Here is a 1,342-nt window from a genome sequence, read left to right as displayed (position 1 = left end):
AAACCGCATCAAAAACGCACCGGAACGCACATGTCCCTATTTGAATTGAAGATAAAGAGAGGGGAAAAAATGAACCAGAAAGAAAAAAAAAATGCATCCAAAATGCGCCAAAAACGCGAATGCTTAAACGCATCTGATGCATTTTTTTCTGCATAGAACTGCACTGGAAAGCAGTAAAATGCATCAAAAACGCACCGGAACGCACATGTCCCTATTTAAATTGAAGAAAAAGAGGGGAAAAAATGAACTGGAGTGCATAAAAATGTACTGTTAAGCGTCAAAAACGCACTGGAAAGCATCAAAAATGCATCAGAACGTGTCAAAAAGGCGCACGCAGAAACGCATCTGGACTGCGTTTCCCATAGTGTGAACCGACCCTTAAAGTAGATCCAAACTCCACCCCTAAAATCGTGTCAATGTCAATACAAACCTAACTTTGTGTTCCTAAATCTGCAGCTTTCATTATGGTGATCCCGCCATGGAGGTCCCTGTGAAGGCACTTCCTGTTATAAGGTGACAACACTCTGTCCCTGTCTCTCAATTGTGCGCCAGCGTTGTCACCCTCTCACACGGGCTTCTGATGGAGACTACAAGCAGTCATTTCAACACCGCATGGTCCACTGGTGTCACCTTTAGGGCCGGTTTACACTACATGCATTTTAGTTGCTTTTTTTCTGCATCCAAAACGCACAAAAAGTATGCGATATGGTTGTCAATGTCATAGTTCACATCAGTGCTTGCAGTTCCAGAAAAAAAAAAAAAAAAAAAAGTAGAACAGGCTGCATTTTTTCTGCACAGAACTGTACTGGAACGCGGTAAAAAGCACAAAAAACGCACGTCATTTAAATTGAAGAAAAAGAGGGGAAAAAAATTAACTGGAATGCATAAAAACACACTGGAAATGCGTCAGAAACGTGAAAGTGGAAATGCATCTGGACTGCGTTTCTATAGTGTGAACCGGCCCTTAGGGGGGTGTATATAAAAACATTTGCTGAGATTTCCGTGCTGTGAAGCTGCATGTACATTCAACATCTGTGCAAATGTCAGAAAAATTAAATGTTACTGAGCCATTTCCTCTCCATGTCAAATGCTATCCATTCAATAAAAAAAAAAAAGAAAGAAAAAAATAAAAAAGGAAATAAAATAAAAAAGAAAAAATAAAGATTCTAAAAAATACCGCATTATGGCCACTAGATGGTGCTGACGACCATAGAATTCAGTATTTATTTCATGGGATCATCAGCTCCATCTAGTGGCCATAATGCGGTATTTTCCGGATTCCTATTCTTGTGAACGATTAACATCCGACCTGGACAAAAAAATTAGCCAAGTAAAATGTGAT

The sequence above is a fragment of the Staurois parvus genome, unplaced genomic scaffold (genome assembly GCF_062004578.1).
Source record: "Staurois parvus isolate SC_StPar_1 unplaced genomic scaffold, SC_StPar_1.0 ptg003331l, whole genome shotgun sequence".
Classification (NCBI taxonomy): domain Eukaryota; kingdom Metazoa; phylum Chordata; class Amphibia; order Anura; family Ranidae; genus Staurois; species Staurois parvus.
The sequence above is the reverse complement of the archived record's forward strand: the minus strand, read 5'-3'. Positions refer to the sequence as shown.